The 16571-nt window shown below is 40.3% G+C and overlaps 1 long non-coding RNA gene across 1 annotated transcript; it reads right to left on the bottom strand.

Moving 5' to 3' along the window:
* Positions 1–751: 751 nt before the first annotated feature.
* LOC121266624 lies at positions 752–15901 on the bottom strand. The gene is made up of 4 exons (XR_005940846.1): positions 15590–15901; positions 4152–4254; positions 1914–1984; positions 752–826 (listed from the first exon to the last, which is right to left on the bottom strand). It is a non-coding gene; the product is annotated as an uncharacterized LOC121266624 (long non-coding RNA).
* Positions 15902–16571: the final 670 nt, after the last annotated feature.

Below are 16571 nucleotides of genomic sequence, written 5' to 3'. Positions count from 1 at the left end.
TGGCGTCGCAGCCCACTAGTGGCAGAACATGGCTCTCGGTTTGGGGAAGGATGCTCTATTTCGATGGGCTAAAACGGAAGATGATGATGGTGGCTACTGAGTTTGGGCTGCTTTCGAGGGTGGAGAGGAAGAGCTATGGTTGCTGTGTGATTGTAGTTGTGAAGTGGTCTCGCGTTTGCTCTACGGTGAGTGTTGGTTGTTTTTGGAGGGTGAACGCTAAGTGGTGAACAGGCGGGTCGCCGTGCTGCGGGACTGAATGTGGGGTTGGTTTCGGTTCTGAAAACCCTAGGATATATCAAAGGCAGTGTGTGTAAGGCTGTGTGTGAGTGTATAAATAAACACTGTGTCGTGCAAGCGGAGGAAACAGATGGAGCCGTGCATGCATTTTATTGATACGTGATTGGAAGACTCACGGTGGAGGGCATTGCGGCTTGCATTCTTTGGTGAGTTAAACGTGTATATGTATATATGTTTGAGAACCTAAAGAAAACCCTACATAAAAATAAAGGAAGAGACGTGCATGTGCATGTGCATGTGGGAGGATTAGGTTTGGTGCGTGTTTCAAATTCAAAGAAGAAAAAATCCGGTAGAGAGTTGTATTATGAAGAGGATTCATGGGTTTGGAGGGAATAATAATAATAATAATGGAGATTTAACTCTAGGTTTATAAAAAGAATCATCTGATAATTTGCTTTAACTCATAAAAAATTTTATCTGTAATTTTATTTCTAAATAAAAGATCGGGCCGTTACACTTAGTCTCTCAGGCAACATTGTGTATTTAGTAGTAGTCCCTTTCAATCTTGACTCTAATAAATCGAGACTTGCTGCATAAAAATATCAAGAAAACAATAACCATTACTATCATGTTATTAATAAATTTCCAAGTTAGCAGACTGAACAGACTTTAAGTAGAGATAGCTCATCAATGACTTGATACCCTTATTGGTAGCTTCTGGATTCATTTAATGATTCCTAGATATGTAAGCAATGCTAAAAAATAACAAACTTGATGCTATCTTAAATATCCAGAACCAACCCTATCATTTGTCAAATGATTACTCTCAAATTTATCTAAATGCATGGTAGGACATAAAGCTGATAACAAAGGGAATAAAAAAGCATCCACGGACCAAGCCTACAGAGGAGTAAAAAACACCTGTCAATATATAGGTTGTATGTCCTTCCTATCACTTCCAACCAAGCCACATTCTAAGTTACTCAACAAAAGCAGCCAAAAATGATATCATCCCCATTAATTGGCTGATCAACCTTCAATACCCTTTGAGACTCCAACTCTGTCATGCGAATGTTCATCAGTTTCTCATAGTCATGAAATTGGTTCTTGAATTCTAGTAAATTAGATCTCAATGCCTCAAATTGGCTCTTGTAAAAATTTGCATCATTCTTTTTCTTCTCGTTCTCCTCAATAATGCGTTGATAATCCCTATTGTTGTGCAATGAAAGAGATGGTTCAGGTATAACAGTGTGGCCTAGACCTGTTGCATAGCTTGGTCGATGTCCTAAAACCCCCTTGAACACTGCATTAGCTGCATCATCCATATTCCCATCCAAGTCTTTCTCATTCAACCGCTCAACCATCAGATTCTACATCACCATTAATGAATACCACTACATAATATAAAAGAAGGTTTAATTTAAAAACATCAATAGATATAACTTACATAATTGTGTTCTGCTGTGTCGATAATATGGTTGAAGGGTCAATGAGCAAAGGTTCTTCACCTACTCTATAATGTGGCTATAATGTCAGTAATAGGATATAGAAAGCATATAGCATATGCAAAGATAATGTGGCTATAATTTTTTTGATTCATCAAAAGTAAACGCCATTATAGAGAACACGGTAATAGAAGAAAGAAATGTAAATTGAGAACAAAGAATCAAGCATACATGAGCTTCAAAGTTGCTATCAAGAAGAGTGTTTGATGATTTAATATCCCTGTGAATGATGCGGGGATGGCCTGTGCAGTTAAATTGAAACAAAACATTAGATAGAAATTATTGAAGATGGGTTTGCCAACTTATATTCTCAACGTACAGCAAGTTTTTTAGAACTTGTTGGCCCCCAGAATTGTAGATTAATTGACTTTCAATATTGTCCATGAAAGAGACAATTGCCGTAACATATTTCTAAAATCTTGAGACCAAATATGTTTATTTGTTTAACTAAACACCACTTGTTGTATCAGGCACACTTATCTAGAGAAAATCTTTATTTTACATTTAATTAGCATAATATCCAATGAGAAAAACATGAAAAAACAAAGAAGTTTGGGGCTCCATGGATTGTCTTGATACCCAGGTTTGCGTGCATAGTTAACAAAAGAAATGATGTATCATAGGCTCCACAGAGAGATGGCAACTTGAAAAAGAGTGTAATAATTATGGTTATATAATTTAAGTCAAAAACTTTAAATCTACAAGTTCATGGAACTCTCAACAATAATTCTTACATGTATATAAAATAAGCAGGTTTAAAATCGCCAATGTAATTTTAAAAAGTTAAGCACAAGTGGCCACTAGAAGCAGAGAAGAATTTACTTAAATACTAGTACTCAAAACAGATTTTTGCATGAAGGTCATAAAAGTTGCAACTTGCAAGGGTATTGTGTATTGTTTGAACAAGGAAATGCTTATTGATTCCTAAACTCTTCTCTTTGGAAGAACCCTCAGTACTAGAATCAAGCTATTCTTTTTTTTTTCATAAGTAAGAGATAAATTTTATTAATGAAAAAGGCCTAAGCCATGTACACAGGAAGTATACCGCAGATCACCTAAATACATTCTAAGAGCGATGAACTAAAGACAAGAAGTCATGAATATTATCCCCAACTAAAACAATAGCAGAAAACCAAAGCAGTAAAGTATTTAAAAAGAAAATTTTCAGCTCCACCACTGTACGTTCCTTGTCTTCAAAACAACGCGCATTCCTTTCCATCCAAGTACACCACATGATACACAGCGGAATCATCTTCCATACTGCTGCCACTTGACGATCACCCTGCAAATTCCTCCAACAGCCCATCAAATCCACCACCCTCAAAGGCATTACCCAAGCGACATCAACCCTTCGAAAGATCTCATCTCACAACACCCTTGTTACCTCACAATGTAGTAGAAGATGATCCATTGATTCTCCATTCTTTTTGCACATGTAGCACCAATCCATCACCACACATCCTCTCTTCCTCAAATTGTAGGTGGTCAAGATCTTCCCAAAGGCGGTGTTCCAAACAAAAAAAGCAACTTTGGAGGGTACCCGAGATCTCCAGATGTTCTTCCAAGGGAATGGAGTATGGTCATGTGTGATCAAAAGGTTATAATACACCTTAACAGTACATAACTTATGAACCTTAAATCTCCACTTCAAACTATCATGTTGAGCCCTAGCAGTTCCCGAGGAATGTAATAGGCTGAAAAATTCAGTAACCATGTCTAGTTCCCAATCATGAAAATCCCTATAAAACAGAATATTCCACTGATGCGAACCATGAGAAAATAACTGCACATCAACCACTGAAACCTCCCTATTAGCTGCAATACGATATAATGCCGGAAAAACCCTTTCCAAAGTCTGATCTCCACACCACACATCTTGCCAAAAACGGATTCGGTTACCCTCACCGGCTTCAAAGCGAATATGATTTTTAAAACATTTCCACCCCTTCCTTATATACTTCCATAACCCCACTCTATACCCCCCTCACTTCATTGGAAACCCATCCACCCCATGCAACACCATATCTCGCGTCTACTGTTTCCTTCCACAATGCTCCCCCCTCCCGATGATATCTCCAAAGCCATTTCCCCAATAGTGCTTTATTAAAGGTTCGCAAGTTGCAAACACCCAACCTACCATTCACAATTGGGGCACATACCGTCTTCCAGCTAATTAGGTGGAATTCTTCTCCTCCCCTAAACCTCCCCATAAGAATGCCCTAAACATTTTCTCAATCTTATTTGCCACCCCTGCAGGAATCGGAAAAAGAGATAAGAAATATGTGGGTATGTTAGAGAGTGTGCTCTTAGTAAGAGTAAGACGCCCCCCCTTTTGATAAATGCACCATTTTCCATCCCAACCTATTCAAACCATGTAGCATAAGAATGTAATAGCAAAAAGACTCATACCTCCTCTTCAACAATAATGGTCTTTTAGACAATAATGGATTTAAAAATAACTCTGCCCACTCATCTGCCCGCTCATTCGAGGACAATTTCTATTGACCTTTCTCTGCAAAATAGAATCTTCTATTGCATCATGGCAGTCAATATACAATTGGAGCATTATGTGGAATAAACAAATTAGCAAGAACATAGTAAGCAACACAAAAGAGAAAAAAAGAAAGAACAAACATAAAGTTGCAAATGAACAAAGAAAGATATAAAGACCCCAACTCACAAGTATTCCCAAGTATGTGTAAAGTGAGATTAGAAGCCAGTTGTTCACATATCAAGCCAAATATGTCAAGTATTACACTAGGTGTGAAGACATAAGTGTTTGAAAGATCATCATCAGTTAACTTTCTAACAAAATAAAAGATAGCTCAGACTCCAACATTGATGAAGCAAGTGCTATAATGGCTAAAATGGTTAAATCATGGATCCTTTGATTGTCAGCCCTAAAGTCATATAAAACATATGTAAAAGAAAAAGAGAGAACATTTAAAGTGAAAAAGCAGTGGTTCTACCAATCACTACACTTAGAGGGGGGTGAATAGGTGTATTCCAATTTTGATCTTCTTTTCAATATTAGAAACAAATAAACAGTTAATCAATGGACAAAAACAATTAACACAATGATTTTGGTCACGAAGTGGAAACTCATTTGAAGAATTTCTTCAAATTCTAAAACCACTCTGGGTGTAAGACACCACCTAAAATCCACTATAGAAAAAGTTTATTACAATCAATTTAGAGACACTCACAAAACCTTTGTAGTTCCTAAACCTGGCTTGCAACATCACGAGTGACCCACTCGATCTCTACACGCATGTAGTGTCGGAACTCCGACCTTCTATAGCTTTCCACGAGAACCTCTCGATCTCTGCATCACAGCAGCTCCGGAAACCTTCCGGCCAACAAAACGTCCACTTCAATAGACTTTGAACGAGATTTGATCTTGAGTGTGGTGTGGTGGATATGTGTTTGCCCAAGAGAGATTCACAAGGTGAGGAATAGATTTCTCTCTTTGGCTCTTGAAACACTTAGGATTTTTCTCTATTTTTCTACACCACAGAACATAAATGATCTGTTCTATTTATAGCCCCAGCAAGTCACGGCGCTCAAAACATGAATCTTTAGGTTGTCTTGAACATTGGCTCGAGCGAGGTGTCGAGCGAAGGTCGAGCGAACGTCTCTGGATGAGTTCTGCTCGCGCGCAACATTGAGCGAACCACTCTGGATGGGTTCCGCTCGAGCGCCACGTCAAGCTCACCTCGAGCGAACCAGTCTGTTTGGTTTACGCTCGAGCGCTTAGTCGAGCGCACATCGAGCGAACCACTCTGGAAGGGTTCTGCTCGAGCGCCACGTCAAGCTCACCTCGAGCGAACCACTCTGCCTGGGTTCCGCTCGAGCGCTGAGTCGAGCGCATATCGAGCGAACCACTCTGGATGGGGTTCTGCTCGAGCGCCACGTCAAGCTCACCTCGAGCGAACCACTCTGCCTGGGTTCCGCTCGAGCGCTGAGTCGAGCGCACATCGAGCGAACCACTCTGGAAGGTTCCGCTCGAGCGCCAGGTCAAGCGCCCATCGAGCGAACCTCTCTGGGAAGGTTCCGCTCGAGCGCCAGTCGAGCGCCAGTCAAGCCACGTTGAGCACACTTCAATCTTTTTCATGTACCAATGCATCAACATTTGTTACAACTCAACTTTACATAGGTTTTCACAAGAATATGTCAATTAACTCATTTTTCCCTCAACAATCTCCCCCTTTGGCATTTCTATGACAAAACCTCTAACCTATACATAGGACCTAATCCTAACACACCCAAATCAGGATTCCCATTTTTCAGGCAAAAAGTCTTGAGCACATTGAGATATTTATGCAAACACTTAGCAAACGGTTAAACGTACCAATAACAATATGCAAGAAATAATCATAAGCATAAACATCTGTAGCACAGTTTTCAGAAAAGACTTTTCATTAAGAATTAAATCAGACATTGTTTTCAATTTAGACAAACAATATTAGCACAAGCAGCATGTGATACAAATAAAAATAGATGCTCCCCCACAAAACAAAAACAAAAGCTGCTCCAACAGCTTTCTTGCTTCTCCCCCTAAATCTCTATACCACTCCCCCTTAATCTATACTCCCCCTTTTTGTCACAAACGCCAAGGGTCTCAAGTATCACCATGAGGCTAACTGCCATCATCATCACCATCAGGCTGACTGCCATCATCATCAAAGCGCTCCTCTATATCGTTGAAGCGTTGAGTCACAAGCTGCTGCAGGTTGTTAACTTTAGCATCAAGGCTATCAAACCGTGCATCAAACCGGGCTTTAAGACAGGCAAGATACTCAACGACCCGCTGAAGGCTGGGCTCGGTCAAACCAAGTGCCGAGTTATGAGGCTGTGAGCTTGAAGGCTGAGAGCTTGATGGCTGAGACGTGGATGGCTGGGAGGAGGATGCAGGAGGATGCTCAACATTCAGTGGGTGAGGGGTAATGTGAGCATGACTCAGCTGCATGGTCCTACGCCCAATAGGAGCCTTAAGAGGAACTCTAGGCTCATTAGGAAGAAGCATAACAGCCTGAGAGAGGGCTATCCTAGTGATGAGGCAGGCGAGAGGCAAGCCAGTCCGTAATTTCGGGGAATTAAATGCCTCAAGCATAACCCGACAGAGATGACTCCCCAGATCAATGGAGACATCATTTATCAATGCATACAAAAAAGTGGCGTGGTCAGGACCGACATCACTTTGATGACCAGTAGGATATAGGTTTGTAAGGACTATCCTACTGAGAATGAGAAACTCGGGTGTAAAACGTGAGGTGAGAATGGGTGATTTACCATCCCAACTCGAAAATGGACCGATTAAACATTCAACAATGACAGTCGGACTAGGAGGAGAAGTCTGTGTATATGGATATGTGGGGTTTGCCACTCGCGGGACATTTAGCAAATCCGCAACCATGCCCAGAGTCACCCGGAAGACAATGTTCCGGAGACTGACTTCAAAAGAGCCATCATCAGAGATGGCAGCAATATTGGAGTAAAACTCCTTAACCAACTCTACAGAAGGAGTGGGATGACCAATGGTCAAGGCCAGCCACTGGCGAGACTCAAAATGCGGAGAATAACAGTCTCAGAAAGCTCACCCAGGAGAACTTCCCGCTCGACAATAGGAGAACGGGTAGAAAAATTTTGAGTGTAAAGTTCTCTTGCACGAGGATTGCGGAAATGTGCTTGAGCGGGGGCTGGAGGATTTTGGCGTGAACGAACTCTTCGAGACATGACAGAAGCTGGACAAAATCAGTGACCGTTAGACAAGGCTAAAGGTAATGTGAAATGCCCAATGCTTGATGAATGCACATGCCTAATTTTGAACCAAGCCAAACTTAGGTTAAAAAAAAAAATTTCAAAAACAAGTCATGAATGTTGTCAAAAACCATTTTAAAATGCACAATGCACATGCCCAAAAACACAATTTAACAACCCATTTGGCATTTTGAGCACTTCAAGTGCAACTAAGCCAATGTTGGGTTTTAAACCCAATGGAGGTCCCAAGCCTCAATGCCAAACACTATCCCTACACTAGAATAGACAAAAATGACCATGGGGACAAAGCAATACCAAAGCATGATGAAAATAGGAAATCAAACTTCATTGAAGCAATTCACCGAGCACTTGGAGTGCATCCAAGTACAAACCAAATGAAAAACCCCTTGGGGGTTCTAAGAACCTCCTAAATACAAAGAGAATAGGACTGGACAACCAAGAGGTCCATTCAAACACCAAACAAACCAACAAAAATGTTCTATTTCGGAATCCCCAAATCTAAAGCCCTAATATCTGAAATGTATATGTATGGAGATGTATGATGCAAAATGAAAAAAAAATGTCCAAAAATGATTGAGAAGAGGGAGAAATAAGAGACTTACCGTGATTGAAGCAAGATTTTGGGAGAAAATGAAGGAAACCACACGGAGAGAAGGGGAGAAGTTATCGCACGGGGTGGGGAGAGGAAACGATGCAGGGGGAAATAAAGGGCTGGGGAAAAAGAAAAGGGAGGGGGCGATTTTAAAACACGTTCGCTCGAGCGGCTTTTAAGTTCGCTCGAGCGGATGCCCAGAAATTTTCCTTCTTCTTTTTTTTTTCTTACAGAAATTCAGTGTGATCCAACTATTAATGAAGTTAATTTTTAAATCATTCACACACATCAAATGTAGAAAGGCATCATGTCTTTATAAAACACGCAGGTAATAAACACAAAGTATCACAAGTAATAAAGACAGCCGTGTTAACAAATTCCTTGCTCAATCAAGAAATTTCAACCAAAAGGTGTGAGCGGGGTTGGGCTGTACAAGAAACCATAAGTGTTTGAGAAACTCTTCCAAGATGCAGAAAGTCAAACCCAATGCTGCTAGAACCTAGATGCTTCTGTTTGATTATCTGTATCAATGTTAAGATACTTGTTTACCCTTTTTTTTTTTTTTTTTTATAAATATATATATGCAACAACAACCCTTTTTCTTTTCAATGACATACAATATCATCTTCTTTTCTTTTTCTTTGCACAAGGGAACAATAATGAGGTTGTCTAGCCCATGGTCAATTCTGTGTGTAGGTAGAGTTTCCTAACACTTTTGATTGCCTCCCCAAAAACTCACAGTGGTGAAACGTCGATTGACTAAGCATGGAGTGAAGTGTGTGAAGCTAGTCACAGATTACAGCTAATACTCATGTTTCAAACCTTTGTAGGCCATAGAAATATGATACAATTCTCAAAAGACACATGCACCTAGATTTTTAGAATTAACAACACCAATAACTAATATCAACCAAGGAGAGCATGTAAAGGTAGTAATACCAAAAAAAATAAGAGGATGAATAATCAGAATAACAAAAACAAAAACAAAACAAAAAACAATGCAGGTAAAGCATGCAATGCATGTTATGCATGTTTCAACCCTCAGGTCAATGCATAAATACCAATAGCCTTTCTAAGTAATTCAAACCGAAGCCCATCCAAAGGTTTAGTGAAAAGGTCGGCTAGTTGGTGTTCGGTGGGAATGTACTCAAGAGTCACCACACGTGTTTCTACCAGCTCTCGAATAAGATGATGTCTAATGTCAATGTGCTTGGTCCTAGAGTGTTGGACAGGATTTTTTGAAATGTTTATGGCACTAGTATTGTCACAATAAATGCTCATCATACCTTGAGTAATACCATAGTCACACAACATTTGCTTCATCCACAACAATTGCGTGCAACAGCTGCCTGCAGCAATATATTCAGCCTCAGCCGTGGACAGCGATATGGAATTTTGCTTCTTGCTCATCCAGGCAACAAGGTTTGTGCCAACATAGAAACACCCACCAGAAGTACTTTTTCTATCATCTGCATTACCTGCCCAATCAGCATCGGAATAGCCTGCAAGCTCAGTATTAGAGTCTCTAGAATACCAGATCCCATAATTGACTGTCTCATTTACATAGCGAAGTATGCGTTTGACAGCTACTAAATATGATTCCTTAGGATTAGCTTGAAATCTAGCACAGACCCCAACACTAAAAGCAATGTCTGGTCTACTTGCAGTGAGATACAATAGACTCTCAATTATGCTCCTATACAAGGATTGCTCAATATTCTTGCCTGACCCATCAGTACTAAGCTTAACACTCGTGCTCATAGGGGTTCTGGCATGGCTTTTCCCATCTAATCCAAATTTTTTGATTAATTCCTTTGCATATTTGGATTGAGATATAAACAGCCCATTGTCTAACTGTTTCACCTGGAGTCCTAAGAAAAAGGTTAGTTCACCTACCATGCTCATTTCAAATTCATTTTTCATTTCTTCAGCAAACTCAAGAGCCAGGGCGTCAACCGATGATCCAAATACAATGTCATCCACATAGATTTGAGCAACTGTTATGTCTTCTCCAACTTTTCTGATAAACAGTGTTTTGTCAACACTTCCTCTCAGAAAATTGTAATCTTCAAGATATGAAGTAAGCCTCTCATACCAAGCTCTAGGAGCTTGTTTCAAACCATATAAGGCTTTCTTCAACCTATAGACATGATTAGGATATTTTGGATCATTAAAGCCTTTTGGTTGTTCGACGTACACTTCTTCTTGGAGGATCCCATTCAGAAATGCACTCTTGACATCCATTTGATACAGCTTGAAACACATGTGGCATGCAATGCTTAATAATATCCGGATAGATTCAAGTCTGGCAACTGGAGCAAAGGTCTCGTCAAAGTCTATTCCTTCCATCTGCGCATACCCTTGTGCAACCAATCTTGCTTTATTTCTCACTATTGTATCATTCTCATCTGACTTATTCTTAAATATCCACTTAGTACCCACGACATTGTGATTCTCTGGTCTTGGCACCAAGTACCACACATTAGTCCTCACAAATTGGTTTATTTCTTCATGCATAGCATTCAACCAATTCTCATCATTTAAGGCTTCTTCGATTCTTTTTGGTTCAAGTTGTGAGATGGAGCTTGAGTAAGCCAATTGATTTATCACTTTCCTCCTCAGCCTCATTCCTTTATCAATGTGTCCTATGATGTTATCCTGAGGATGATTTAACTTTACTCTTGAAGAGGGCTCCTTTTGGTAACTCACTTTCTCATTTGATGAGGTCTCTAAGTTCTCATTTAGAGCACCAAAATCTTCTTGTCCAGTTTCACTCGGTGTGTGAGTTTGCTCTTCCTTGTTCAACTCCTCACCAAGAGCATCATTGACCACCACATTTATGGATTCCATGACGGTTTGGGTGCGTAGATTGTAGCTCCTATACGCACGACTATTTCTGGAATATCCAAGAAAAATTCCCTCATCACTCTTAGGGTCAAACTTAGCTAAGTTTTCCCTATATCTCAAAATGTAGCATTTACTACCAAACACCCGGAAGTATTTCACATTTGGTTTCTTTCCTTTCCACATCTCATATGGTGTTTTGGAAGTGTTTGGTCGTGGATAGACTCTATTCACAATATGACATGCTGTGTTCACAGCTTCTCCCCAGAAGTGAGTAGGTACATTTTTACTGTGAATCATGACCCGTGCCATTTCTTGAATAACTCTGTTCTTTCTTTCGACCACTCCATTTTGTTGTGGAGTGATAGGGGCAGAAAATTCTTGACTGATCCCTTCTTCATCACAGAAACTCTCAAGATTTGAGTTTTCAAACTCTCTTCCATGATCACTCCTAATTCTGACTATTGCTTTCCATTGCTCATTTTGAAGTTTCTTGCACAAAGTTCTAATCACATTAGGAATTTCACCTTTTTCTCTCAGAAATTCTACCCAGGAGTATTTGGTGAAATCATCTACCATTACCAGTATGTATTTCTTTCCCCCCAGGCTCTCAGTTCTAGAGGGTCCCATAAGATCAATGTGCAGCAAATCTAATGGTCGTTCGGTCAGAATAGCCGTTGTGTGCTTGTGAGCTGTTCTAACTTGTTTTCCCAACTGACATGACCCACAAACAGGAGTCTCTACTTTACCCAGCTCAGGCAATCCTACCACCATCTCTTTCTTGGCAATCTTAGACAGATTTTTGTGATTCACATGTCCAAGTCTTTGATGCCAGAGGTCAGTAGCCTCATTCTTAGCACTATTGCAACTATGCTGAGGTTTAGGGGCAATGCCATAACAATTATCAGATGTCCTTGTTCCTTGCATCATGCAATTTCCATTATTATCTGAAACAATACACATATCTTTTGAAAAATGGACTTCTGCACCATTGTCACACATTTGACTTATACTGAGGAGATAGGCTTTTAATCCATCAACAAATAGGACTTCTCTCAAGATGGGCAGTCCAGGTATTTCAATTTCACCCCTTCCTATTATATCAGCTTTTCCGCCATCTCCAAATGTTACTGTTCCACACTTGTACTCTTCAACTGTTTTAAATAGACTTTTATCACCTGACATGTGGCGAGAACATCCGCTATCAAGGTACCACATGTAGGTGTCTCTGGTCTTTAGAGCAATGTATGCCACATGGCAAGTGTGTCTTTTTCCAGTTCTGACCCACATTTTTCTAACTTTTGGAGAGATGTCCTTTTTGCTAGTTGACAGTTGGTCTATCTTGACATTGAGCATCTCATTTTGTCTAGTTAGGGCCCTAACTTGACTCCAAAGATTCAAATGCCCTCTTCTTGATTTACTATTTCCATCTCTCATAAGATTCCTCCTAAGCTCATAGCAGTTTGGTCGAATGTGACCAGACTTACCACAATTATGGCACACATAATTATCTTTGCGATCTCTTTGTCCCCTGAAGGATGAGGCATACTTAGGAGCAGTTATGAGATTTTTACCCATTTTTGGTGAGTACACACTTCTACTTTGAGAGCGTGTATGATCATACATGGTGTATCTCTTCAATTTAAAACAGTCTCCTACAACATGACCAGTCTTACCACAGTGGTGACACATAGGGCTTGTATTTCGAACTCTTGACTTATTGTGAGACTGAACACCCATATTTACATGAGAGGATTTCTTACCCTTGTCAGATGGGTTAGCATTCCCTTTTGCAATTGACTCACGAACAAACACAGTTTTCCTCTCATTCTTATAAGAGACTTTTGAGGCAGTAGCTGCATCAGATTTCTCTATATTATATCCTAGTCCACTCTTGTCACCAGGAGGCTTTCCTGACTTCAGGATTTCATCCAGCTTTTCTTTCCTAGTGGACAAGGATTTCAGTTCATCCTTCAACAGAATCATCTCTCTCTTGATTTTTTAATTCCTCTTCCAAAGAACCATTCCTTATTTTTAACTGATCAGTTAAACCAATAGCTTCATTTAATTTGCTTTGAAGCTCTTCATTTTCTCGTTTGCTGAAGTCTATCTCCTCAATGTGCGCTTTGTTGCGTTTTCTCAATTTAACACATTCATTGTACAGCTTCTCGGAGACTTCTTGCAACTGATCTTCATACCCAGATTCATTTCCAGATATGCTCCCATCATCAGACACTGATTCACTACATTGACTTTTGCTGCTGACAGAGGTAGTGAATGCCATGTAGTTAAGATTTCTTTTTGGAGAAGAGTTATCTGATGATTCACTCGACTCTGATTCACTCTCACTTAGAGATGCAATCTTAGCTCTTTCTTTTGCCTTTTTGTAATTTGCACATTCCAGACGAATGTGTCCAAATCCATGACATTCATGACACTGCACCCTTGATTGTACCTTGTCTTTATTTGTTCTAGTGTACTTCTCAGTGCTTCTCTCCTTGTTCCCTGAACTTGAGCCTCTATTATATCTTTCAAACTTTTTCTTCTCTGGCCTCTGGTTCTTATTGTTTCTAGCCACAAACATTTTCCTGAACTTCTTAGCATAAAATGCTATTTCTCTGTCACTCATAGCCGACTCATCGGATGACTCATCTGACTCTTCTCTAATGGTATTGAGGGTTATGGACTTGTGTTTCTTATCCATAGGAAAAGTGTGTTCATATGTTTGTAGAGAGCCTACCAATTCTTCAATTCTCATACTGTCTAGATCTTTGCTTTCTTCAATAGCAGTAACTTTAGGACGAAACCTCTCAAGGAGTGATCTGAGAACTTTTCTCACAATTCTGTTCTCAGGAATTTTGTCCCCTAGATTAAAACGAGAATTGACGACATCATTTAGTTTGGCATAAAAGGCATCGAAGGTTTCATCATCCTTCATTCTAAGTTCTTCAAAACTTGTGGTCAGCATTTGAAATTTAGAATTCTTTACAGCCTTGGTACCCTCATAGGTGACCTCAAGAATGTCCCAAGCTTCTTTGCAATTCTCACACATGGAGATTCGCTTGAACTCCTCCTGGGACACGGCCATGAAAATCGCATTCAGGCCTTTGCTATTCCAACCACACTCACTAATTTCATCCCTAGATTTTAGAAAATCTCTCATTCGAACTTTCCAATAAGCATAGTTGTTTCCATCAAAATAAGGTGGCGATGTGAGAGATTGAGACTTATCCATTTTAACCACTACAGCAGGATCACACTCAGGAATTTAATCCCAGCGGAGTGAACCCTCTCTGATACCAATTGAAAAAGCAGTGGTTCTACCAATCACTACACCTAGAGGGGGGTGAATAGATGTATTCCAATTTTGATCTTCTTTTCAATATTAGAAACAAATAAACAGTTAATCAATGGACAAAAACAATTAACACAATGATTTTGGTCACGAAGTGGAAACTCATTTGAAGAACTTCTTCAAATTCTAAAACCACTCCGGGTGTAGGCACCACCTAAAATCCACTATAGAAAAAGTTTATTACAATCAATTTAGAGACACTCACAAAACCTTTGTAGTTCCTAAACCTGGCTTGCAACATCACGAGTGACCCACTCGATCTCTACACGCATGTAGTGTCGGAACTCCGACCTTCTATAGCTTTCCACGAGAACCTCTCGATCTCTGCATCACAGCAGCTCCGGAAACCATCCGGCCAATAAAACGTCCACTTCAATGGACTTTGAACGAGATTTGATCTTGAGTGTGGTGTGGTGGATGTGTTTGTCCAAGAGAGATTCACAAGGTGAGGAATAGGTTTCTCTCTTTGGCTCTTGAAACACTTAGGGTTTTTCTCTATTTTTCCACACCACAGAACAGAAATGATCTGTTCCATTTATAGCCCCAGCAAGTCACGGCGCTCAAAACATGAATCTTTAGGTTGTCTTGAACATTGGCTCGAGCGAGGTGTCGAGCGAAGGTCGAGCGCACGTTATCTTCTGAAACCGCTCGAGCGAGGTGTCGAGCGAAGGTCGAGCGAACGTCTCTGGATGAGTTCTGCTCGCGCGCAACATCGAGCGAACCACTCTGGATGGGTTCCGCTCGAGCGCCACGTCAAGCTCACCTCGAGCGAACCAGTCTGTTTGGTTTACGCTCAAGCGCTTAGTCGAGCGCACATCGAGCGAACCACTCTGGAAGGGTTCTGCTCGACCGCCACGTCAAGCTCACCTCGAGCGAACCACTCTGCCTGGGTTCCGCTCGAGCGCTGAGTCGAGCGCATATCGAGCGAACCACTCTGGATGGGGTTCTGCTCGAGCGCCACGTCAAGCTCACCTCGAGCGAACCACTCTGCCTGGGTTCCGCTCGAGCGCTGAGTCGAGCGCACATCGAGCGAACCACTCTGGAAGGTTCCGCTCGAGCGCCCATCGAGCGAACCTCTCTGGGAAGGTTCCGCTCGAGCGCCAGTCGAGCGCCAGTCGAGCCACGTTGAGCACACTTCAATCTTTTTCATGTACCAATGCATCAACACTTGTTACAACTCAACTTTACATAGGTTTTCACAAGAATATGCCAATTAACTCATTTTTCCCTCAACATAAAGAAAAAGAAAAAGCAAAAATGACCCATGAGACAAACCTAGAGGAAGGCAACAAGAACCCTCAGAACAGGGTAAGTTCAACGATTAGCTTGGGTTATGCCTACATGGACCCTCCATCGAGTTGATGCCGACGACCTCGTGAGAACAAGCAAGAAATGAAACTCATGTTCAAAGGGTCCCTTTGTGTTATCAACCTTGATTTGAAAGCCTCTCCTTGATTTAAAAGCTTGAATCCAAATTTTGGGCTTAGACGTGAATTTGGGGATTTTGAAGGAGGGTTTCAAATCAGACAAGGATTTGGGTATTTCAAAGGAATGGTTCAATGTGATTGTATTACTAGCTTTAGCTCCAGATTTCAAAGGAATGGTTCAATGTGATTGTATTACTAGCTTTAGCTCCAGATGTTTGTAGGATTTCATGGTTAATAAGCTTCGATTTCACATTTCAGAGAGGTAGGCGATGGACACTACGTTTGGGCAGTGAGAATATTTTAGAAATGTTGTGAATATTTTTGAATAGTTATGAGTAGAGATTGAAGTGGATTTATAGATCCATTTTGAGTTGTTTAGATGTATGAAATATGTTGAGTTGTTGACTTTTAGATAGATAATTGAAAAGTACATAATAAATTTTTTTTTCTTAATATCGGTGTTGGTTAATGCTTGCAATTATAATCTTCACTCCTCAAAACCGCAAATTTAAATATTTATGAGGATTATGACTTGTCGAAATACATCGTAAAAATATTTTTTTTTTGGTAAGTGATACATCGTAAAAATATTTACGACGATCTACACTGTCATGATTAAAAAAAAGTGGTCAGTATTTATATTTAAATACTGTTCATAATATGGTGGGCATCTTTTACCCACCGACTCTTGCGGCAAGTTGATTTTTGTCGGAATAAGGTGTTAATTGTGACTAGAATTCCTTCCCCGTAAAAGTTTGGCCGCAAAAAACAGAATTTGTTGTAGTGTCCAAGGAAAATGACTATGGAAATAATAAGTTTAATTTTGCTTC

Source organism: Juglans microcarpa x Juglans regia, chromosome 5D (assembly GCF_004785595.1).
Source record: "Juglans microcarpa x Juglans regia isolate MS1-56 chromosome 5D, Jm3101_v1.0, whole genome shotgun sequence".
Lineage (NCBI taxonomy): Eukaryota > Viridiplantae > Streptophyta > Magnoliopsida > Fagales > Juglandaceae > Juglans > Juglans microcarpa x Juglans regia.
Note: the sequence above shows the minus strand (reverse complement) of the source record. Positions and strands in the feature narration are given on the sequence as shown.